The sequence below is a fragment of the Capsicum annuum genome, chromosome 3 (genome assembly GCF_002878395.1).
Source record: "Capsicum annuum cultivar UCD-10X-F1 chromosome 3, UCD10Xv1.1, whole genome shotgun sequence".
NCBI classification, from domain to species: Eukaryota; Viridiplantae; Streptophyta; class Magnoliopsida; order Solanales; family Solanaceae; genus Capsicum; species Capsicum annuum.
The window spans coordinates 150,014,060-150,040,828 of record NC_061113.1 but is presented as its reverse complement, the minus strand read 5'-3'; positions in this window follow the sequence as shown (position 1 = coordinate 150,040,828).

Here is a 26,769-nt window from a genome sequence, read left to right as displayed (position 1 = left end):
TATAATAACATAAAAAATACAATTCAAATAAAAAATTAATAATAAATCAGAAAAATATGTAATTTAATACAACAAGATTATTATTTGATTGAACAAAAAAAATATTTATGTTTGTAAGTGATAGTGAAGATGTTTTATAATAGTAGTTGCGGTGACAATAATTGATGTTAGTGATTAGTAATGTTAGTGGTGATAGTTGTGAATATTGGTATTGTAGTGATTGTTATGATGGTGGAAGTTAATAGTGGTGGTGGTAGGGTTGTGATGTGACGTTGTTTGATGTTAGTAGTTGGAAATGTTGATTGTGATGGCTGAAAAATGAAAGAATGATGGTTGACGATGTGTTGGTGCTAGTTGGAGATATTGTTAGTTGTGATGGTGGAGATGGTTGTTAGTTGAGATAAATTATAGCGATGGTTGTGATTGAAGTGATGGTAGTGGTGACGTTACAAGTGACAATGGTGGTGACCATCGAAGAATGTATGGAGTTTTTGATGTATTAGTGGTAGTTAGTGGTGATGCTAGTTGTGATAGATGAGTTGGCCGGTATCAGGGATTGACCGGTAGTGGTTGATGATGGTGGAGGTATTGACGGTGGTGGTGATATTAAATAATAATTACAATAATAGAGATAGTAAGTGTGGTAATGGTTGACAATAGTGGTTGGTGACAATATTTGTTGTCGATGTGATTGTGATGGTGGAGGTGGTTGGTGGTGGTGGGTGGTTAACACCTTTGTATACTTCCATTAAATAAATTAATGCAACAGAAAATAAAATAATAGATATTGGGATCATTCATAGCAAAAATGATATCATTAAATTCACTTATAAAAAAGAAAAATTCTTGAACACCCTTCAAAAAGTTTTTGATCCCGCCATTGCTTCCACTTAGCTACTGCTATATAGGATAGTCTCTAAGAATTATAATAATTTTCTTTTATTATTCTCCAACAACATATCTAGATTTGAGAAATCAATCTACTAATAGAGAATTTAAGAACTGTCAATAATCCGTTAGGCAAGACAATAAGAAGAGAGCAGTGAAGAGAAAAAAAAAAGCTAGAAGTTGAAGAAGAAAACAAGAGGCAGGAGTAAAGGAGGAAGAAATAGATGAGTACTGTAGTGAAATTCACTTTAGCTAAACTAAATGTAGAAAAATTATTTATTTATTTTAAAATAATTTTTATTTGATATGTATTGGAGAAGTCATGCTGTTAAAGTGTATTTTAGAAGTTAATTATATTACTTGGAGAGGTGGCTAATGAATGGAGTGTTGACTTCTTTTCATGAAATCTTGTCCAAATATTTATCGATGAAACAAATTAATGACAAGTGTAAAGGCGCAACAATATTTGTCATATTCTTATACCATGTTTAATATTATAAATAGCTCTTCCTTTGTGTCATTCAAGATATAAGAAAACTTGTCTAAAGTTATTTTGAGCAACAACAATTAACCAACGCCCATCCTCTCTTTGATTCTTATTTTTCTTACCAAATAAATAATTCTTTCCTTCATATTTTTATAGTTTATCTTACTAGTATTTATATTAATAATTTTATTAATTTTTATATCCTCTGATTAATTAAGAAAGACTAATTTTAATCTTGAATATCCTCTAATTAATCAAGAAAGTACGTGTTTAATTTTGAAAAAATATTTCACACTATTGAAATAGTTTTCTTAGGATAGTGCTAGACACGACTCAAGTATAATTATTATATCACTTAAAATAATATCATTGTAATATTTATTTAACATTCAGTATCATTAACTTACTAAAAAGTAATTATATTATTGTTATAACTATTATATTGATTATAATATTAATATTGTAGTAGTAATGTTATTATACACTATTATGTTATTATAATGCTAATATTATTATTGTTATATTATTATTTTGCTAATTGTTTAATAATATTAGTATTGGAGTTTTTATCACTGTTACCCCAACAATCTAAGAAACTATGACATATAATATTGATCCTAAAATTATTGATGATACTGATGTTGGTTTTGTCCTGACTGCTCCTGTTTTAGTCATCTTGTCAGAGATTTATGGTATTACAAAATATAGATATAAAAGTAAATGATTGGATGCCCAATGCTAATAGTAAAACCTTCACAAAAAACACATCTCAGTGCAAAAAAAATAATATGTGAAAGAAATGACAACTCCGTTAAGTCAAAAGTAAATTTGACTAAAACGGATGATATATATAACTATTGCGGTTATTTCAGAAATAAATACTGAGGCTAATGTAATAAATTGAGTGATAGACTCTGGTGCTACGAGACACATTTGTACAAATAAAAATAATTTTGTGTTATACACTCAAATTGAAAAAGGAGAAGAAATTATTTTTCTTGGGGCCTTAGGACTACTAAAGTTGTCGAAAAAGGCAAAGTCTTCTCAAACTCACATCTGATAAAACTCTGGCATTGAGTAATGTGTTGCTTTTTCCTAATATTAGAATCAATTTGATTTATGTGGGGTTATTAGAAAAAGTTGGGGTGAAGGTTATTTTTGATAATAATGAAGTCATATTAACTAAAAATAATATATTTGTGGGCAATGGATATTGTAATCATGACTTAATTGTGCTTAGTATTTTTAATAATATTTGTGAAAGTGAATTTACTTTCACTTATATGGTTGAGTCTATTTCTTTATGACATGCTAGATTAGGACATGTTAATTGTAAATATATCAAGAATATGCAATCAATCGCTTGGTTTAATATCTAATTTAGACTCAAATAATTTTGATAAATGTGAAATATGTGCTGATGTTAAATTACTAAAAAGTCATGTTTTTTAGTTAATAGAGAGACCGAATTGTTATCTTTGATTCATATTGATTTGAATGATTTAAAACAAACAATGGTAAAAGATATTATGTGACTTTTATTAATAATTTTTCTAGATTTACTAATTTGTATTGCTTAGAAATAAAGATGATTCATTTGATACTTTTGGGTCTAATTAATCTAAATTTGAAAATTAACTTAGTTGAAAAATCAAGGAAATTAGATCTGATAGAAGTGGAGAATATGTATCTTTAAATGCTTTTTGTGAAAAAGAAGAAGTTATTCATGAAGGAACTCAACCTTATTCTTCTGAGTCTAATTGTGTAGTTGAAAGGAAAAATAGGACATTGAAAGAAATGATGAACTCTATGTTAATTAGCTTTAATGCACCTGCTAATTTGTGGGTTAAAGTTATCTTATCTACATGTCATTTGCAAAATAGAATTTCTCATAAAAGAAACAACAAAACTCTTTATGAAATGTGGAAAGGTTCTAAACCTAATTTGAAATATTTAAAAGTGTAGGGTTGCATTACTAAACAACCTCTTCTGCCTAAACCTAAAATGAAAAAAATAGGTTCGAAAACTGTTGATTGCATGTTTATCAGATATGCTGAATATTGTGTTGCATATAGATTTCTTATTTTTAAAAGTGATGTACTTGATAACAATACTATAATTGAGACCAAAAAATGCTAAATTCTTTGAATATATTTTTCCACTATGTGATAACTCATGCACCTGTTGAAAGAAAAAATAAATCTACCTCTAATATTAAGGAGATGGGAAGGAGTAAAAAGCCTAAAAAATTATTTTTCTATTGGAAATGATTTTCAAGCTTTTTTTTTTACTAATGAACCATCAAATTATTTTGAAGCTGTATCTTCTTCTGATGATAAATTTTGGAAAGAGGCAATAAAAAATAAAATTGATTCAATTATGAAAAATAATTGATGAATTTTAACTGATTTACCTTCTGGCATTAAAGCTATTTATTGTAAATGAATTTTCAAAAGAAACTTAATCTCAATGGATCTATTAATAAATATCAAGTTCCGTTAGTAGCTAAAAGATTTTCTCAAAAATAATATATTGATTGTTGTTATACATTTGCATTAGTAACAAGAATTTCTTCTATTCAAAGATTAATTACCTTGGCATCAATTCATAAGTTTTTTATCCATCAAATGGATGTAAAAATAACTTTTCTAAATGGCGATTTAGAAGAAGAAATTGATATGGTTCAACCTGAAGGAAGCGTAGTTACTACAGAAGAAAATAAAGTTTGTAAATTAATTAAATCTCTTTATGGCCTTAAACAAGCTCCTAAATAATGACATGAGAAATTTGATTAAATCTTAATAAAAGATGTTTTTTCTTCTATTGAAGTTAATAAATGTGTTTATACTAAAGTGGTAGACAATAATTATGTGATAATTTACTTATATGTTGATGACATGCTTATATTTGGTACAAGTTTCTATATTGTAGAACGTACCAAATAATTTTTGTCTACTAGCTTTGATATGAAAGACCTAAGTGAAGTGAATGTGATATTGGAAATTAAAGTTATAAGGAGTGAAGATGGTATGATGTTATCACAAGAACATTATGTTGAAAGACTTCTTAAGAAGTTTGAATATTGGGAGATAACTCCTGTAGCCACTCCTTATGATGCTAATTCTAAATTTAAAAAGAATAATGATCACTCAATAGCTCAGTCTAAATATGTATAGATTATTGAGAGTCTGATGCATTTGATGAATTTTACTAGTCCTGATAGCCTATGCTATGCGTAGATTAAGTAGATACACTCATAATTTCAATAAAGAACATTGGTATACGACTGACGAAATATCTGAGAGAAACCATGAATTATTGTATCTTGTGTAGTGAATTTCCCTCTATTTTAGAAGGGCATTATGATGCAAACCGAATCTTTGATTTAGATGAGATAAAATCCACTAGTGGTTATGTGTTCACCCTTGGTCGAGGTGCAGTATCGGATAAATTTGCTAAGCAGACAATCATTGTTAGATTAACTATAGAATCAGAGTTTGTGATTTTGGAGTTAGCTGGATCTAAGGTTGAATGGATATGAAATTTCTTAGTGAATATCCCTTTAAAAAGGATGATATGTTGCCTTATATCCTTTTTAAAAATGATAATTTGCTTCCTAATATACCTTTGAAAAAGGATGAGCTATTGTCTAATATCCCCTTCAACAAAGATGATTTGATTCCTCCTATGTACATATACTGTGATTGTCAAGCCGCAATTGCTATTGCGAAGAATAAATATTATAGTTATAAGAGTAGACATACAAAATTTAGGCATGATGTTTTTAAGAAGCTATCGAGATATGAAATAATTTTCATTAATTATGTGAAGTCAAAATTGAATTTGAACGATTCACTGACTAAACATGTGGAAAGAAAATTAATTCTTAAAACCTCAAAATATATGAGGATCAGGCCAATATGATTGTCAATAGAGAGTGTAATCCAACTTATTCTATTGGAGATCCCATGAAATAGGTTCATATGGGTATTAACAAGTTGATATTGACTCTGTGCACTAACCGAGAGTACTTGAACTGCTGCTAAAATTGAGGGATGAGTTATTACCCCTTAATGAATTCATAATTCTTATGAATGATATATTTAAAGAAGTATACACTTAATGAATTTACCTATATGAAAAGTGGAATGAGGCCATTCCAACGAGATTTTTGGCCTTAATCTCTAGAGCTCCCATGAATACTAGGCACACACATGACCTATTGGTGTAAAACCGCGTTGAACAGTAAAATAATGATCAAAACGTGATTGATAAATTCTTTGGCTTATAATAAAAATTATTAGGGTCATCGAGATGTTATATTTCACTGATAATTCTATAAGTTTAATTTTATCGATCTAAGTTTTCATAGTCCATAAGACACCAAGCCTACTGTATTTTGTCCATGCAAATCCAATAAGTTAAATTTTTTTTCCTATAATTTCTTTTGAAATAATGTGGGGATTGAGAAAAATTATTTATTTATTTTAAAATAATTTATATTTGAACTATATTGAAAAAGATATGTCATTAAAGTGTATTTTAGAAGCCAATGACATTACTTGAAGAGGTGGCTAATGAATGGTGTGTTGGCTTCTTTGCATGAAATCTTGTCCAAGTATTTATTAATGAAACAAATTAATGACTAAGTGTAAAGGATCTACAACACTTGTCATTTTCTTATACCATATTTACTACTATAAATAACTCTTATTTTGTGCCATTCAAGATATAAGGAAACTTGTCTAAAGTCATCTTGAGTAACAACAATTAACCAACGACCCTCCTCTCTTGATTCTTATTTTTCTTACTAAATAAATAATTCTTTCCTTCATATTTTATAGTTTATATTGTTTATATTTGTATTAATAATTTTTTTTAATTCCTGTATCCTCTGGTTAATTAGGGAAAACTAATTTAATCCTGAATATCTTCTAATTAATCAGGAAAGTATTTGTTCAATCTTGGAGAAACATCTCATGCTGTTGAATAGTTTTTTAAGACAGTGTTATGTACGACTCAAATATAATTAATATATCACTTAAAATAATATTATAGTAATATTTATTTAGTATTGAGTATCATTAACATGCCAATAAGTGATTATATTACTGTTATAATTATTATAGTAATTTTAATATTATTATTGTAGTATTAGTATTATTATACAATATTATGTTATTATACTGCTAATATTATTATTTTGCTACTAATTTAATAATATTACTATTGGAGTTTTTACCACTATTCCCCAACAATAAAATGTGTCGAGTGGTTACTTAGTGATAATGGATTTATTTTTGGTAATTTTTTTTATCTAACAAACATTTTGTTTAATTTTGTCTTAAAAATGTGAAAGAAAATATGAATATGTAAATTAATTTGTTTAACTTAGTGAGGTTATATCTCATTTTTTTAGATGCAAATTAGCCTAATTCATGTTGTATAATGGTTTGAGTTATTACATTTTTACTAACTTGATCCATTTTAATTGATCAAATATTAACCTCACCCACCCAATTAATCCTCCTCAACTACGACCTATAAATATATGGCCAATTTTAAAATGTTTTAAATTAACATTTATTGTGTAAATGGAGAGACTAATTCATGCATTTATTATAACCGAAATAACTAGGTGTTATTGTCGTGACATGATTTCATGGCACTTTGATGCTTAAAATGGTGAAAATATGCACTTACTTGTGCTATTTTGTCCGATATGATGCGTGTTATATTTGTGTTGCAGGTAAATTAGGTGGAAGTGTCATGGATCAGAAATGGATGAAAAGACTCCAAAAAAAGCAAAGTGTTGACTAGACCATGAGTTGTTTAGTCACCTAATGACTCGTGGTCCAAGTCGTTATGATAGTAGTGAGGAAGACTGACTTTAAGAGCAAATAGAAGACTGGATACAACTCATTATGAGGGATAATGATCCGTAATGAGAGTCGTTTTGAGTATAAGTGACAAAGTCTTGAAAATTGACAAGTTGAGGTTCCAGAGAAAACAAGTGAGGACCACGAGTTGTTATGACTAACAAGGACTAGTGGTGAGGAGTAGTTCTGACAATAGGTCCAAAAGTACTGAAAGTAGAAATTCATTGGAGTGACAAAGAGTCCTAACCAATGACTCATTACGTCTAACAACAAGTCATTAACACTGAAGATAGAAAAGAGTAATGACAACAGCTAAAGAATTGTTATCAGTCTAGACGATTAGTTATCAGATGAAAAACCACTACCGATTTTGTTTTTTTATTTTGTTTTGGTTAGGTTTCCTTTGTTATTTTGAGACTCTATAAATTTGGGGTCTTTATGTAATAGTTAACACACTTTGATGTATTTTTACACACTTTATACTTTTTTTCTTGGTTTTTGGGTACGTAATTAATTCAAGACTTTGGATTTTTCTCTTTTATCATTGTGCAATTAATTCTATGTTTTCTTTATTAAATTCCATGAATTGTTACATAACCATAAGAGGGTAACTTTCTAAGCTAGGGTTGTGGGAACCTTGGTGGACTAATGAAGTAGGGGAAATGCGAGATTCATTTAGATTATTGTTGCTGATGCATTGTGATCTTCTTCATATTAATTGCTTCCTAAGCTATTGCAAAAGCTAAGGTCTTGCCTATATTTGAGATCATCCTCACAAGGGACTTCATGATTGTGAAAAGAAGATTATAATAGTGATTCAAGGCTATTAACCCTCGTCTAATAACTTGAGACCCACAAGGTGATAATTAAACTGGGATCAAAGGCATGGTTAGTAAGGTGACACCCTAAGCCTCACAAGTTGAAGGGTGCAATTTACCAATGAGTTCACAAGATGGTTGGTAACCTATCTTGTCAGATTCCGCATGCATAATAGTGGAATAGTTGGATTAAGCGCGAGAAACCTACGGATTTAGAAGCCAGGGGGAACATAGTCCTAGTATTTGTATCAAATTGTTAACAACCAAAAACATTCAAGTTTTATTACTATTTATTGATTACAGCAAATCCCCTACCCCCCAAGTTACTTTTCTGCACTGCCCGATTATTTCAATAAGTTTGAGAGATAGTTCCACGTATTACCTGTGGGTTTGACCCCAACCTAATTGGGTTACAATATTTTGACATGAACTGCTTTATACTCTTGGAAGTTTACGTTTAGACGTTTTCAAAATTTTGACGCAGTTGTCGGGGAATACAATTACGAAGTTGTTGAATTTTATGGGTTTACGTTTCTGTTCTTCATGAGGAATACGTCAGTGTATAACTAGCACTAGGATTCAAGAAAATCCCTTACTCCCACTTCATTCTAAGACAGTAAGAATCCTTTAGCAAAATTGTAGAATGTCAAAATACGAATGAGAAGGGGAGCTTGAAAGGGTTCGGCGAAACCCAAATAATTTGCCTCCCCCTCTTCCAGGTGTAATTCAGGAGACTACAAATAAGACTACTAAGAGATTATTGGTTGCAGAAAATATAACAAGAAATATTAAGGCTGCACAAGGCAAAGCTAGTAATATAGAGACAGAGGTAGAATGGGTAGAGCTCAAGTACTCCCAACCTATCAATATTGGCCAGTATATGATAATCCAGAGGACGAATTGTCATATGATGATTCTACCGAGATAGGATAAATCATTCCTCTTGTATTGCCACTAAATGTGAAGTTTTATACCACTAGTGCTGTGATCCAACTATTAAATTTAAAAGGTGTGTTTGCGAGCTTGCCTACTGATGACTCAAACATGTACCTTATCAATTTTATTGGGATTTACTTGTTATACACTATACCTAGGGTGGATCAGAAAGCTCTTAGACTGAGGTTTTTCCCATTTTCTCTAGTTGGTGAAGCTGTATTATGGTTAGGGAACTTCGTCGTGGGTCCATTACTACTTAGAACGAGTTACAGAGGCATTTTAGACCATTTATTTCCTCTATCCAAAATTCTATAGTTCAAAGATGAGATCTATAACTTCAGGCAGTTACATTCTAAGCCTATGTATGAGGCATGGTTTTGGTTTAAGAAAAAAATGATGTATTCTACAGATCCCTAAATACCAGTTCTAGAGATATGAAAGACACCATTACTATTGGATTATTCATACACTTGCAATGGGAGGCAACATTAAAGATATTAGATCATGCCTTTCTCACCAATAGAGGGTGGCATACTTAGGAGGCTGAGAGAGGTGCTGACACTTATGCTATTGTGCCTTCAGCAAGCATAAATTTATTGATGAAACAGTGGCACAAAAGATTACTCAAATAAGGATGGAGGTTGAGTTGCTTACAAAATAGTTCCTGACAATAAATTCTGAGAAGATAAATGTTGTGGGTTAATAGGGTAAGAACTCTAGATCATATGATTCTGATGTAGAAGAAGTGATAAAATATATAGATAGAGAGTTAGAAGGTTTTTGAGCTAAAAGACAAGGGAACTAAGGTCGAAACTACTATAAGGATAGGTACAAAGATCAGAGCTGAGACAGAGATAGTGATTGGAGATCCAAGGATGATTACAACAAGAAAGATGGTATATATGTGCCACTAGGCAGCTGTGATAGTGAATCAAGGATGGAGACTTTATTGTCCAAGCTAGTAAAAGGTCAGGACAGTCAGGAAACTTGCCTTAAGGAGATTAAGGCAGACATCTTAGGTTTGACCCAGAAAATTGAATCACATGCTACTGCGATCGAACAACTGGTGTAATAATTAGGTCCTTCGCCCCTTATCTCCTCATCTTCCTATTTTTAAGCCACAGCTTACTTCGACGTTTTCAATTTCCCATAGAATCTCCCCATGGCTCAAACCTTTGTGCACAGCTCTTTCCCTGGGTCTACCCTAACCGAGCCGGATTTGAGCTTCCCAGAAATAGACCGATTTTATATCACCCTTCAATTCGAATTAGCAAAAGCAATGTCTCCTTGCATAATATGGATTCAAACATTCATGATCTGGATGTGAATGAGTCGAATGACTTATCCCTCGGTCTATTAGTGAACCATCTCTCAAATGTTAGCAACCTTAAATCAACGACATATAAACACCCTTCCAAGCAATATATTTCAGAATTCTAAAAATAACGATCACCATCTTGCCATTACCACTTAAATTAGTAAGATAACTGTTGACCCCCCTATGCCTATGGTTGATGATTAGTGATAGTGTTGATGTTGATGAGACACCTAAAGCTAATATAGAGAAATCGACAAGTGGTGGTAAAAGTGAGCAGAATAATAAAGAAAAAAGGAAGGTAGTTGAGACTGTGTTGAAGTCCATTCCATGATCTCCCCCTCTTTTTCCCAGATAATAAGAAAGAAATAAGAGGCAGCTATGTACTAAAAGTTCTTATTGATGTTAAAAGAATTGTCAATTAATATTCCTTTTGTAGAAGTTTTTGAGCAGATGCCTGGCTATGCAAAATTTATGAAGGACTTGGCTACTAAGAAGAGGATGCTAAGCTTTCAGCCCCCAGATAATGTGCACTATTGTAGTGTTGTGGCTACCTGATCATTGGTGGAGAAAAAAAAGGACCCAGGAGCATTCACTTTCCCATGTACGATTGGGTCTTTTAATTTCTCTCAAGTGTTATGTGATTTTGGTAGCTAGCACTAATATTATAACGTTGGTGGTATATAGGTTGATGGGGTTGAAGGCACCCAAACCAATGTCCATGAGGCTATTGATGGCTGACTGGATTGTCAAGAAAATCAGTTGGAATTTTGTGTGATGTATTGGTAAAGGTTGCATCCTTTATATTTCTAGGTAAATTTATGATCCTGGTCTGTGAGGTGGACTTTGAAGTCCCTATCATCTTAGGAAGGCCTTTCCTAGCTACTAGTAGGTCCTTGGTTGAATGGATATGAGGCAGATGAAGTTCAGACTCAATGATGAGCTAGTCACTTTTAATATTTGTCAATCTATGCAATAACCGAAGGATGTAAGAGTAGTGTCTGTGATTGAGACTATTGATGATAATGAAGTGACTGTGCTTATTGAAGAAAGACTTAGGGTTGAGGCATTAGCAACAGTCAACATGAATTTTGAAAGGTGCAGACCAGTCGAGAGACACAATGATGGGCGCCGAACTCAACATCTCCTTTAAGCATTTGAAAGCCGTAAGACATGTATCAACAAACACAAATTTCATCTCCTTCTTTAAAGGTTTTCATAGAGTACTTGCAATTTTAGATAAGTCCTTGATGAACCTCCTATAAAAGCCTGCATGACCAAAAAAAAGCTCCGTACGGCTCTAACTGACACTAATAGTGGCAATTTCTCAATAACCTTATTCTTCGCTTTGACTACCTCAATACTATGTTTGGATATATTGTGCTATAGCATGATAACTTCTTTCATCATGAAGTGACATTTTTCCCAGTTTAGCACCAAATTAAACTTTCCATATCTCTGTAGTGCACTAGGAAGATGGGTCAAACAGTCATCGAATGAGTCCCCAACCACTAAAAAGTCATCCATGAATAATTTGGTAGTGTCTTCAACCATATCAGAGAATATGGATATCATACATCTCTAAAAAGTGGCAGCTGCATTACATAACCCAAACGGCATCCTCTTAAATGCCAAAATCCCCTAGGGGCAAGTGAAAGTAGCCTTTTCTTGATCTTTAATGTAATCATAATTTGATTGTAACCCGAGTACCCGATAAGAAAATAGTACCAACCTTTGCCTGCTAATCTATCTAGTATATAATCCATGAATGGCATAGGTAAGTGATTGTTTTGTGTCCACTTGTTCAGATTTCTATAATCTATGCAGACTCTCTACCCAATAACTGGTCTCCTTGCTACTAATTCATTATTTTTATCTTGAACATCTGTGATTACTGTTTTCTTTGGAATGCATTGAACCGGGATTACCCACTTATTATTTGCAATGGGAAAAACCACCCCATCATCTAACTACTTGATTATCTCATTTTTCACCACTTCTTGTATAGGAGGATTCAGTCACCTCTAGTGCTCAAAACTGTGAATGATGTCTGGCTCAAGCTATATTTTGTGTATGAACATACCTGGTGGAATCCTCATAATTTTGGCAATGGTTCACCTAAGAGCTCTCTTGAATTTATGCATTACTGATGTGAAGGCTTCCACCTATGCTTCTTCCAAATCTATCGTAATAATCACCGATAAGGTTTTGTTGGCCCCTAAGAATGCATACTGTAGATGACAAGGGAGGGTCTTCAATTCTAATACCGATGGCTCCTCAATATATGGTTTTGTAAGAGGTATGGTTCTATTCTTCAAATCAAGATCCAGCTTCTTAGGGGCATATTTGTAAGAACCTATGCTATGTAGTGCATGAACGAGCTCACCATATTCATCTATCCCTTTAATCTCAAATTTTATGATCACTACTACTAATGCTTCTACCTCTAATCTTTCCTTATTAGGCATATCTAGTGAAACCACATCATCACCCATAATATCTATCACTGCTACCACTCTTATATCATCAGGCTGCTGAACTGTCATGCATATATTCAACACTATTTGCTCATTGTTTCACTTGAAGGTGATCTCCTCTAGGTCCATATAAATCAACACCTGACTAGTGGATAAAAAGGGTCTACCCTAGATAATCAGAGAGTGGGCAGCCACTTCACAATCTAAAATCATGAAATCTGTCGGATAGGTGAATGATGCCACCCTTACCTCTACATTACACACAATACCCATTGGATCCTTTATAGATGAATCAACCATCAACAACCTTGCAGAGGTAAGCTTGAGTTCTATTAACCCTAAAACCTTGTATATTACTAATGGCATTATATTTATTCTTGTTCCCAAATTATAAAGAGCCTATTTTATATCATAAGGCTAATATAGCATGCGATGGTGACTGCTCCTAGGTTTCTCTTTTTTATACTGATGGTGCATGAAAATTTATGCCAAACTGTTGCACTAAATCTTAGAGATCCTATGCAACACAGTCTTCACCATCATCACTCTCTAAATCATCATCACTATATATCAGCTTCTCAAATTTAGCTTTAGGTGGCTCATCAACAACAATTTAATTCTTCTTCGGTTTCTTAGTAGTAGGAAAAAAAATGCTCATTAGGTAGGAAATCACCCTAGTGTTAATAGCCAGACAATGCACATATGTTGGAGGATTCTGCATAGTGTCACTAGGACGGGCACCTGTTTGTCGTTGGGCCAAAGTGGCAGAGATTTGCCTATACAACTACTCCAACTGTTTGATAGTAGTTGAATGTGACTCAACCTTCTAGGTCAATCCTGAAATATCAACCTTGAGTTCTGTAAGGCAAGTTTCTTGGCTCTTTTGACCCTTCATCAACTTAGTTAATATTTCTTTTATTCTTTATTCAACATCTCATCTGCCAGGTGGAATGTATTTGTCTCCATATTAATAGTTCCAAACTTAATTCCATTGACTTTAGGCTTGAAAACCCGCCAACTGATGATCCATATACTTTGCATCCTCCTCTAACTCAGACTTAAGCACCCTAAAAGACGCACCCTATGCCCCTACTACATTAATCTTTGAAGGATTTGTTATTGCAAATTGTTTGGATAACTCCCCAATATCAGTCCTTAATAATGAAATTTCCTGAGCTACAATATCCTCAGTTACTCTTCGCTCACCAAAAACTCTTATGGGATAAATGTAAGAACCTCTATTAACCTCCCGAGTTTTCCACCCTTGGTTAGTTAATGAGATTTGATCCATAATACAGAAGCTATCTCCTATCATAATCTCATAAATGATCCTCCAGAGATAGTTTCTGCTATTTTTATAGAACTAATTATCAGTGCTCTATAGAATATCACCAACGAGCTTGTCCCAAAAATCCGATGATTGGGAACCATGCTAAGCTTCATCAAGAACTTAAACCTTGCCACATACATAGATTCTGACTACTGCTTCTTGAAATTATAAATATCATCCTTAAGCTACAATACCCTAGATGGAGTAAAGAACTCGTTCAAGAATTATCTGTATAGCTCATTCCAGGTAGTGATATATCCTCTTCAAAGTTCCCTAGACATAAAGATTCTTCTCCAGTAAGTGAGAAGGGAAAAACCTCAGTCTAAGTGCCCCTAGATCTACCCCAAGTATGGTATATGAAGAAAATATCCCAATAAAATTTTCCAAGTGCATGTTTGCATCGTCTGTAGGCAACCCCACAAACACACCCTCCATGTATAAGAGCTGAATCATAGCACTAGAGATATTGAACTTGACATCAAGGGGTAATAAAGGAGGAATAATGGCTCCAGTATCTATCGGCTCAACGTATCCCAGATCTTCTTCATCATCATTATATGGCTGAACATGTTGGGATCACTTGAGGTCGGTTTCCTCTAACTCTATTCTAATTTCCATTGAGTACTACTCAGCGGTCTACTACCTTTCTCCTTTTAGCTAACTCTGCCTCCCGATCAAATCGTTGAGTTTCTTCTATTACCCTTCTCTTATTTTTAGCTTGAGGTAAAAGCTCATTAGTCTATCGATCAATGATATCCTGTGTTTCTTAAAGAGAAAGGCATGCCAAATCATCTCTTTTCGGCTCCATTAACCTACTAGGTGTTTATAGGATACTATCTGGATTCTAATTTAGTAAGGGTAAGTGATTGCCTCTACTCTGAGTGCTAGGAATACACCGGCGTATACCTAACTAAGAAAAAGCAAAAAGAAAAACTCATAAACTGCAACAACTTCAATTCACAAATCAACAATGTATTCCCCTACAACGGTGCCAAAATTATGTGACATCCATGCTACACCTCCTCTCAAAAGATGATACGGTTGCTGCTAAATATAGTAACCCAACAAAGGTTGGGGTCGAATACCAAGGGAATATATGAAATCATTTCTCTCAGCTATTATAATCAAAGGGCAAAACTAGAAAAGTAAATGGGGGTATTTGAGTATCAATGTCGAACTAGTAGCAAATATCAACTACAATTATAATTAGTCGTAAGTGAACACTAGGATTATGTTCCCCCTGGCTTCTTAACTTCGTAGGTTTATCGTGCTATGTTGAAGTAGCCTGATACCTTTCATGCAGATCAATAAGTTATGTACTAGCTACAGTCTTTTGGACGAGCAGACAGATTTCACCCTTTACCTTTTGAGTCTCTGGATGTCTCCTTACTAACCCTTCGGTTGATACCATTTAACTATTACCATTTGAGTCTCTAGTTATTATATAAAATCTAACCATCTAACTTAGATTATATCTAGTAGCGTGGATCGATAGTTAAACCTCAAATTACTATTGTCATTATATTTTCTAGTCACTACTCTTCTTTTGGAGTAAGTAGCAATAATCTAGGTGGGATCCCAACATTTGCAACTGCTAGAATAACTATTAAAGTAAAGATAATACAATGCATGCATGGGTATCGGTTCCGAACAACAATAGAATTTCCCCTACTTCATCAATTCACTAGGATTTTCATAACCCTAGCTATGGGTTTTCAGCCCCTCATATTTGTGAAGTAATCAACAACATTCATGATTGAAAGCATAAGATGAAATCACAGTAATAAGAAGTAAAACCCCAAAACCATAACATCAACCAAAGTCAATACAAGAGAATTACAATACTAAAATCGAATCTTGGAATAAAAATATGTTTGAGTATCAAGAGTGTGTAACTTATACTAAAAATACATAAAGGGTATTTATAGTACGTGAGAAAACCCTAAAATCAAAGCCTAAATGAAATAGGAGAAAAAAGAGTCAGTGGTTCCTACTGGTGCCCTATCTTTGGTCATAGGTAGTACTTGCGGCCAACAGGGAGGGCGTAAGTGGCGACCGCAAGTGCCAGACAAAATTTTCTACAGGTCAACTCTCAGGATTTTGTACTTCTGGTACTTGCTTTGACCACATTGGTCCATATGTACTACATGAAGTCCATATGTTGACTTAGCAAGTGTCGGGAGTCATCTTTTCTTCTCTTGTTTAATTCCCACATATGTTTTTATCACTAACAAGACAAAAAGTGTCCCAAAATCCATAATTGCTCCAATAAGTAGCCAAAACACCATTTTTCATCTTTTTCAAGAACTTAGCATCCAAAACATGATTTCCTACAAACATACCCAAAACACATCATATCTAACTAAACAACCTCAAATCTTGCATATTTTCCTCATTTTAAGTGTTGAAAATGTTATATTTCTATAGCGCTTCATGTATACCTAACATTGAGCACTAGTGTAGGCTTAGTATTTCTATGCAGGGAGTTGTGAAGAAAGAAATTATCAAATAGCTAGATGCTGACGACAAGTGGGTTAGGTCAATTTAATGTGTAGCAAAAGTGTGGGATCACTATGTTCCCTAATGAGCAGAATGAAATGGTTCTCTTGATGAAACGGGAAGGGAGGGGGTTTCACGACACTATGAGGGACCAGGTCCCTTAGAGTGAGACACATGCAATAAATTAGTAAAGTAGTAGGGAAGCTAAAACTTTGCAGGAATTTAAAGAACACAAGGATTTAACATGGAAACCTCCTTGCTTAAGGGAAGAAAAATCATGACTTACCCTCATAAGCACTCAAAAATTCACTATAATAAACCTCCTTATTATAGACTCAATTTTAACCTAACTCTAGGCTCAACTAGTTTGTACTAACTCCATTACAAACCTACCTTGACAACTCTACCAAGAACTCACCTTGATATTGATTAACTCTAATCCAATATCAACCTGAGGTACCTCTACCTAAGCACTATGATGAACACAAATAAAGGAGCATTACTCTTAAAATATGAGTAATTCAACAGACTCAAACATGACTCAAGAACACTCATTATTTTAGCACACACAGAAACTTTGAACTTGAGCAATATTGCGAAGTTTGGTTTTTGCCTCTTTCCCTCTTCTATATTTTGATTTTCAAAAGCTCACCAATCGAGAAGAATTTTTTGACCTTTATAGTGGAATAATGATTAGGATAGAAATATGATTAGGACAGGTGTCCTATGGGTACAAGCTCACATGCATATATTGTTACACTAGAAGACAAAACTATGCAAGACAGTGACATCTATATATTTCCATGAAGTCCTAGGGACCTGGTCCCTTGTTTTTAGTTGCTTACCATAAAAACAATATATATCAATTCGAAGACCCAGGGACCTGGTCCCTTATTCTCAGCTGATCATCATCAAAACAAGATATAACAATTTTCTCCCTTTTTATTGATGACAAACCAACTGCAGATTTTGAGAATCAATGTTCATTCATCACATTTAATCATAGTGATCACTACTACTGTAGATGAATGTTCCCTCTATCACTATGCAACTTACTTCGCCCTGTCAATATATTATGCAATATAAGGACCTGGTTCTTTGTTGTCAATTGACATCCAAATTCTTTCACTATGTTTCAATGTTCCCCCTGTTAATATACCTGCACTCATCAATGTTCATTCAGTTTACTTTTCCACCAAAAATATTCAACATTCTTCTCTCTATCAATATGCCATCATCATTCAACATTCATTCAACATATATGCACCTAGTACCTGGTCCTTAACATATCATTATATTAGGCAACCCATCTGGTCCCTACCTCATGAATTTAGCATTCCCACTTTTAGAATTACTGAAAAGTGATAACAATAAACCAAGAGTAAAATAAGCACAAGTTAGTTAACTCATGGCCACTGGGTAACACTAACATAAAGAACAACTTTGTAAATAAAGAAAAGATAGATGGGAAACACAAACAAAAAGGATTCATTCATTGTTAAGTAAGATCAGTACCAGTATAGTTATACCAAAATAAACATAAAACAACTATCTTTAAAAGCCACAGTACAAACACGAACTTAAACTGACAAAGGGATGACAAACTGACACAAGGGTGATAGGACTTAGGTAGAGGTGGCTTAGGGGAGAAGGACTCAAGCAACACCTCTATTCTAGAACTCTCTATAGCTTGAGTATGTAGTAGTTGCTTAGTAAGGGCTTTAACTTCAATATTCAACCCTTGAACCTCTATAGTGAGTTTTGCAACCTTTGTCTTAAGATTCGTATTTTCTCCCGCAAGTTCCTCAGTAGCACCAAGTCCCTTTAAGGATAACCTATGATTTTGCATCCTCAAGTGTACTATATCAGTGTATTTTGCAACTAACATAATCCTCATTTCCTCTATTTCCTTCCTTAGACTTCTCTGAGTAGCCAATAACTCTAACACTTGGGACATAATTCTTACTTTTCCTTCTATGCATTCATTCTCCACCCATGTTGTCAGACTAAACTTTTGTTTGACTGTTCCAGAAGTACTTTTAGTCCCAATCACTCCAAAGTAGTTAAGAATCTTGTTCATGAAGTACCCATAAGGCGTCCTATATTTGATTTCCTTCTTACAAATAACCTTATACATGTGCTCTAAGCAGGTAGAGTTATCAGCTCAAATTTTCTCAAACACTTAATCAGGAACGAATCATTAGCATAGGAAATTGTCCTTTTGTCTGACTTGGGCAAAAGAATCTTGTTTAGAAATTCAACACTAACTGAAACTCACTTGTGAGAAATTTCTTTTTCACACTAGCTATTAATGTCCCTCCCAACTTTGAGGCATTAATTATGAAATCAGTTGAGGCTTGTTGTTTGACAACAGTACTCATACCTATACTAGGCACATCAAGAATCTTACCCATTGCCTCTTCATCAAACTTTATTTTTTTTTTCACCTGGGCAGTTAAGCTTAACCCATCATCTGAGAAGTCCATTGTATAATAAAATTCTCTTATAATAAAATTCTCTTACTTCCTATTCCAAAACCATAGGATTTAGTTCCTCTAGGAGGTGCAACCATCCCTGGTGCCTTGCATACTCAACTAACTCTACCATTCTAGATTTCTCATAAATATTGAGATTAAATATTCTACCAGACAATACCTTATCAGTTTTCAAAATTACATTTCTTGCTTCTCTAGATGATTTCTTTTCTTCCTCCTTTCTTCTTCTTTTGGAATCACTACTTGGCTCCTTCTTTTTAACAACTTTTCTATTCTTTGGACTAGGTCCCTAAGAGAATTTTTTTCTTAACAGCGATGTGTTTCTTTTTGCTTCCAGCTGTGCTACCATACTTTGAAATAGAGGACCTGGTCCTTCCCACAACATGAATTTCTTTTCTTCTTTTCTCTGTTGCAGTAACAATATTAGGATCAATGTAATAATACTCTCTAACCTCTATATCTTCAACGTTCTCCTCCTCCACTACAGTAACTTTTTTTTAGTCTTCGTCGTTTAATAGTAGAAAACTTACTTTCCTTCATTGCATCCACTAACAACTTCTTTTCAGATTCCCTAGTAAAATAGGATCTAGCAAATTTTACACCAGAGAAATCATATTTTCCTTGACTTTACTGCCTCTTTGTTTTTTTATAGGCCACCTCAAAGGTGGTTCATTTTCATCTGCCTCCTCCTCTCTATTTAGAGAGAGCATGAATTCTCCATCCTTTGTTACATCAGTTTTTTCACCTACTACTTGCTCTTCTACACTAAATGAGCTTTCCTTGTGTCAATTTACAAGCAAAAACAAGTTTTGAGCTATCCAGTTCTCACTGTAGGAAAGGTCAAACCACTTTACAGGTATTTCTCATCAAATAGTTGAGAAAAAATGGGTTTTAAATCTGAGGGAGTAGGGGAACCAAGTGCTTATAAGTGTCTTGAGAGTTTAGTCTCTTCTAATTCTTTAGAGGGATGAGGGATTTGAGAATCTTTAGGTAATTTTGGTTCTTGTGAGAAAAGAGGCAATTTGGATTGAGATGCTTCTTGTTCAATTGATGAATGAAAACTTGATTCAAATTATCTACCATGGTTGAATCAATAGAAATTTTGATGGTTGAGAAAGTTTAAATAGGGATAAACTTAATTAGGGGTTTTGGAATTTCTAGAGAGGACTTAGTGTGTAGAGTTAACACAGGTTCTTCTAAAGTACTTAAGGTGATATCTTCTATGGTTTTGGGTATTAATGGATTATAATGTTCCATTTAGGATTGTTCTAATTGATTTTCTAGAGCTTTATCAACTTTAAGATCTTTTATCGGGGTTGAGGAAGTGGGAATATCTGCTATTTTGATTTTTTTTGAGAAAAAGAGAATGAGACCAGTTCAAGTTTTAGAGATGATAGATGATTAAGGAAGATGATTTGAATTAATTTGAAGGAGAGGGAAAAAAGGGTTTGATTTTTTAATAAAGGGATATGACCATTGTCATTTAAGAGGTGCCCTTTTTGAAATGACATATCATACTGTAATAGGTGTGACTCTTCACATTGCTATGAATTGACAGTTTTTTCTCAGATTAGAAAAGATATATGGATTTTTATATAGAATTTTATGATTTTTAAGTCACATTAGTTTGGTACTAACTTTGAGAGATTAGACCAGGTCCCTCTCTTTCTTGAGAGACTCCTTAATTTTGTGTAAGTCATATCTATCCTCTTCCAAAGTTGTTCCTATAGGTGTATACCTACGAAGGTATGGTACTGAGTTAGACCAGTATATACCTACTTTATAAAGGATACCTGTCTTTTGATCATAGCCAATTTTAGAAAAAACTAATTCATTTAGAAGGTCGGGTTAATTTGATCAATCCTAGCCTCAACTTATTTGTTTTAGTTCACCACTTTATTCAAAAAACTATTATCTTAATAGGTATAAGGACCAGGTCCCATACTTAACTTCTTTCAAGTAGCTAAATCTCTTTCTTCATTGTATTAATCAAGTCAACATTTTCTAAGCTTCTTTTACATTTTTGATCTCAATTTGAGACAGAAAAGCTAAGAATGTCATGAAATTTCTAGTTGGAACTCTTGTTTGGACTCCAGTCTTCAGAGGTAGAGTTAGATTGTCAAGGGGATTAGAAAATCTATCCCTCCCGTTTGGCCTTTTGAGATGAGTTCTACAAGGACAAGGTCCCTGAAGAACTTGACTGGATCCATCTTGATAGTCTTTCAGCTGAAGCAAGGGCTTGTAACTAAGATCTTGATCACCATCACTTTCATTAATTTCTTCTGTATCATTGAAAACTTTGACCATCATCTTAAGTAGTATCATCTCTTTGAATAAGAATGAGTTCTTTAAAATTTTAATCTTCATCACCAACTAGATTCACCATTTTTCCTGACTCATCAAGTACTACATGCATATTCTCTTGAACACACAGAGTTCTCAGATCCTGTTCCTTGATCAGATCTGAATTCAACAATCTTATAATTTAGATTAAAGGAAGACTTGGTTTGTTATTCCCTCAGCACAAGCATTCCAAGCCTTTTTAACTAGAAATTTCAGCTTTGGCATCCCGCGGACCAGGTCCTTTAAAATCAATTTGTTTTCAAAAAAGAGAAATTTACATATCCCAGCCTTTTGTACCATAAAGCAACATCTTCACTTTGAACACTTAAGCAATTTAATTCCTCATTAGTCACAAACACCAAATCATCCACATACATAGTTTTGATCCTTGTAGCTTTAAGAATAACACTCTCAGACTTCAAGCTTGAGTCAATTCTTCCATCAGATGAGAATTTAACCTTATTACCTTTTCCAAATTCTTGAAGTGTCTTGAGAGAAAGAATACAGTCAGACCTTCTAGTCATATACTCTGAACATTTACTATCAATAAAAATAGTTCTAACTATAATCCCTTTCTCCCACCCATAAACAAAGTCATTTGTTTGATTTAGGAACCCACTTGAGTTTGAGTTCCTAGTAAGAAGACAATGGTGTGATCAAATCTTTCTTAGCCCATCTAGGTAGAGAGGTTATCTTCATATCTTGTAAGGATATGAAAACCTTAGGATAAGAATTTTCTTTTTGAATGTATCTAGCACTACTCATTTTAGATCAATGAAAACTTTAGAAGTTTTCCTTTAAATGCCATCTTTTCCACAATGAGTGCATTATGGTTTTTTGGAATCTGTTTCTACTGCCATCAATAGCTTTCCCATAAGATGTAAGTGATTAGGGTTGATACTAATAACTAAGCCTTTTACCATTATTGATACTCTGACCAATTAAATTGGAAAGGATCTGAGAGGATATTGAGTTCTTCTCTTATACGGAGTAGGTGCCTTTCTAATTCTTCATTCTTATGGAGGGAAGTCATAATTTGCTTTTGCGAACCCTCAATTTTTCTTCAAGCTCAATCAAAAGCCTTGAAGCTTCTTTCTTTCCTTTATCATCAATACTATTTACTTTCTCCAATTGACTAACTAAACTTAGATTTTCAGATTTCAACTTAGCAAACTGTTCCTCAGTTTTAGATATTTAGAGAGTTAAAGCAATTAATTTAAGCTCCTAATTCTCTGCTTTATCTTCTAGATCATTTTTCTTCCCTTTATCATCAGTATTATTTACTTTCTCTAGTTGACTCACTAGACTTAGATTTTTAGATTTCAACTTAGTAACCTGTTCCTCTATTTCAGATATCTGGAGAGTTAAAGAAATTAATTCAAGCTTTTGATTGTCTACCTTTTCTTCTAGAGCATTTTTTTCAGCAGCCAGTTTACACATAGAATCACTCAACACATTTGCAAGCTTCTTTATCTTTCTAGCAGAGCAGTTATCTAAATTTTCCTTAATGTTAGAGAGATTTACCTCACTTTCTTATTCACCTTCAGTATTGTCCATAAGATCAAATAATGAATCGTAGATAACCTCACTATCTTTCACAGATAGCATGGACACATCTATAGTCTTCTCAGCTTCATCAGATTCACTAGAGGAATCTCCCCATACTGCTAAGGCTCACTTCACTACATAATTAGTTGCAACCTTTCTTCTTGATTTTACTAGAACTTGGTCCATGTTCTTTTCTTTGTCACCTACAGCCTTAGGATATTCTTAAAAGTCCATTTTGTGCAGTGTACATTCCTTAATAAAATGCTTAGGACTTCCATATTTATGAAAAACCTCCACAATGCCTCCCTTTTTATTGCGACTTTCTCTTCTTTAAAACTGACCACTTTTCTTCATTTCTCTAACAATTATTTTTTCCAAATAGGCAACATCTTTGTCTTTTTCACTTGAATTAGACTTTGTAGCCTTTAAAGCCAGAGTTTTTTAATCTTTTTACTTTCTTCTTGTCTTGTCCTTGCTATTTCTTGAACTCATTTGTCTTCAAATTACCAACAAGTTTATCCATTGTAAGAGTTTTTAGGTTTCTTGCCTCACTAATAGCATCCACTTTGCTTTCCCTGGATTTGGGAAGAACCCCAAGATTTTTTCTCACTTATTTGTACAAAGGAATTACTTCTCCTAAGTAGAGCAACTTATTGGTGATTTAAGTGAATCTTGTATGCATCTCTTGGATATTTTCTCCTTCTTTCATGGTAAAGGTTTCATACTGTGTAGTCAGCAATCAACTTTTGAATCCTTAACATCAGTGGTTCCTTCATGAACAATTTTCAAGTATTCCTAGATTTCTTGTTATTTTCACAGGTAGAAATCCCGTTGTATTAATCAGGCCCAATGCCACAAACTAGCAGTTTCTTGTCCTTATAATTCTTCTCAACCTTCCTTCTATCTTCATCATCATACTGCAATACCCCACACATTTTCTATCTTAAAACCATCTCTAGAATGTCAAAGATTTTCTTCAAAGATAAAAACCTTTTATTTTATGCAATATTTTCTAGATTTAGACTTTCTATTATGCGGGAAATTGAATGAGCTTTCCATCAATACTAAATTAGCCCAAATCCAACACTCGGATGAGAAGTTATGGAATTTCTAGTGTTGACAGTGTTTGGACCTTCATCCCAGCAAGCCGTCGCAATTCCACCACATCGCGGTAGAATTAGTGATGGAAGCTTCATCGCATTACGGTGGAGTCCAATTAAACATTTGTTAATTTCCAGAGGGTCACCACGATTTCTCTGCGTCGTGGTGAATTCCATAATAACAATTGTCACGATCTAGTGAGTCACCGCGATTCCACCTTATTGCGGTGGGTATCGCAATAACCCATTCACCACATCACGGTAAGGCCTCAATCGGCAACCCAGTTACGAATTTTAAATTCCAAGGACATTTAGTCTCTTACCCACATCCCTAAATCATTAAAATAAATGATTAAGTGTATTATTGAACACAATATACTCATTATTCATCAAGTCTTTCTCAAAGAAAACCCTAGGCTTCAATATTCAACTTCAAGAATCCCCCAAATTCCACCATTATTTCTTTAAGAAAACTCTAAATTGAGGATTCCTAAACCAAGACAATCAAGAATCCATATTCAAGAATTCAAATAGGAATCCAAATTAAAGTTTCTCCATTTAGTCATCAATCAAGGTAGGGGTTATGAACGAGGACAATTCTTTCATCCTTTTGCTCAAACCTTGTTTCAAATTCTAATTTTTATTGAATTTTATATGATTTCCCATCAAATTCAAGTTAGGATTTATAGCCATTATTGTTATTTACAAGCTTATCAGATTTTCAGTGATTTAGAAGTTGAATTACATTATTATGTTCATATTTTCATGCATATTGCAGAAATTTCCAGATTTTGAGTTGATTTATCAATATTTACATCATCAAGCATGAAGATTTTGACGCTTTGACATGAGTTTAATACATGGGTCACTAAGCCCTAATACAAGATTGCTATTTTGAGATTTGTTGTGCTATACGCACCCTATGACTAGATTTCTCTCAGATTATAGATAAAGATTTGACATTTTTTGTCTTAGACTACATATGAAAACCACTTTACAAATTCAGATTATAGATTTAACTTTACAGATATACAGTTGGTTTTGATTATAAATTATTATACTATTTTAAAAATAGATTTCCCTCATAATGAGCATACAAATTTAATGGGAGTAGTATTTATCACCGATATGGGTACGTTACTATGGTTTCATACCTTAGAACTATGTGCCAACATAGGATTCAGATTTTTTCCACTTCTACATTGATGAAGATATGTGATCACTTAGATAGGTTATACTCCTTGAAAAGAGTATGAATCCTCTCCCTAATGTAAGGATTCCTCCTTAGGGGGACAAGAACATTGGACTCCATGAATACTCACATGGTTTATGTCAGTTAGAAGAACCTCCTTTTTGATAAAGCATTTTTCTCGTGCAGAATAAGTTTTCAGATTTCAAAACCCTTAAGATAAAGTGTTTTCCCTACAGTTTAATAGTAAAGATATTTAGAAAACTAAGTGTAAAGGCTCACAGTTTACTTAGCAGAAAGATAACTATTACAAACTTTAGCTTTAGGATTTTAGATTTCAGAAGTGAGCTCTTTCTACACTTAGACACTATAATTTACAGACAGAATACAAGAATAGCTTTTAGAACTAAATGTTATGACTCACTAGATTTATAAAGTATGACTTACTTCTCATGATTATTATTTTCAGTATTTTAGATATTCCAGCTTATGTGAGTCATTTATATTTAACATGCATTATTTTACAAAGTATGATGATGTGATGATGTTTTTACTTATGAATTCACCCCCATATACTCAGTATATCCTTAAAGTACTGATCCACATATATGTCTATGTGCTATATTATCTCATAATGTAGGTATTAGTTCAATTATTTCACGCATACTATATTCAGACAGTTCGTAATTTCCAGTCAGCAGGTGATGAGACCTATTGATTCAAGGGCTTGAGTCAGTCATATAGTTTGAGTAGTATTGTATTTTGGTTTATTCAGTCATATTGATTTAGGATAGTTGGGGGTCATGTCCTGGCTACCTATAGTCAATACTAGTAAGGGTTTAATAGATAGTCAGTAGAGTTAATGTATTTAATTTCAGTATTATTTTGTAAAAGTAGAGTTGTGAACATTTTAATTTAGTTCTGTAGTGATCAGATTCAAAAAAGAGTTATCTTTCGCTTATTTCAACCAGATTTATGTATTTTATTCAGTTGCTTATGAGTTATGCCAATAGAAGGGTTATCTTGGGATCACTTGTGGTCTTAAGCACCATGTGACACTCGAGACCATTTTCGGGGTGTTACAAACTTGGTATCATAGCATAAGGTTCAAGTATCATAGGGTATCTATGAAGCCGTATCTAGTAGAGTCTTGTGTAATGGTATGGAGACGTTTGTACTTTTCTTTGAGAGGTTACAAGGCATTTAAGAAAAGTTTCCTTCATTTCATACTATATATCATGCTATAAATTTTTTCCTTTAGAAACTTTGAAGTACTTGTGTTTTACTCCAAAATTCCTTGTCTATGACTTATTCTTGAGATAACAAGATTAGCCAGTTCTAATTTCCTCCCTAGATAATGCTCTCAGATTTATCATCAAGAATCTCAGAAGTCACACCAAAGGGCTTGAGAAGATCTCTCTAGTGTGTCAAAAGTCCCTTAAGTTAAAATTTATGTTCTTATCTT